The 300-nt window shown below is 50.0% G+C and overlaps 1 protein-coding gene across 1 annotated transcript in view; it reads left to right on the top strand.

The window, feature by feature from the left end:
- Positions 1-247: 247 nt before the first annotated feature.
- Positions 248-300, top strand: part of LOC141091753 (uncharacterized) — a 1,692-nt gene continuing 1,639 nt past the window's right edge. The window contains exon 1 of the mRNA XM_073577450.1: positions 248-300. This exon is cut by the window's right edge and continues 160 nt beyond it. The gene's annotated coding sequence lies outside the window, so the exon portion shown is untranslated.

Raw genomic sequence — 300 nt, 5'->3', positions numbered from 1 at the left:
GAGTCCCGTTGTGGGACACCCGTCACCAACTGCACTCGGACAACGTGGTGATCCGGCGGCTCTGGAACGAGGTGGCCGCATCGCTGATGGATGGCTGGGACAATGCCTCTCCCCGGGTCCGCAAGGATTTTCGTAAGTATTTAAATGCAGTGTGATGCAGCAGTGATCTTGGCCGGGATCACCCAACTGTGTGTGATGCTATTAACTCCATGGAGTTTCTATCATCACACACAGTTGGATGATCACAGCCTCCAGTGCATAGTCTTACTTTTTTTCTTTTTTTTTTTTTTTCCATCACAG

The sequence above is a fragment of the Dendrobates tinctorius genome, unplaced genomic scaffold (genome assembly GCF_039654945.1).
Source record: "Dendrobates tinctorius isolate UK_male_01 unplaced genomic scaffold, ASM3965494v1 ptg000008l, whole genome shotgun sequence".
NCBI classification, from domain to species: domain Eukaryota; kingdom Metazoa; phylum Chordata; class Amphibia; order Anura; family Dendrobatidae; genus Dendrobates; species Dendrobates tinctorius.
Note: the sequence above shows the minus strand (reverse complement) of the source record. Positions and strands in the feature narration are given on the sequence as shown.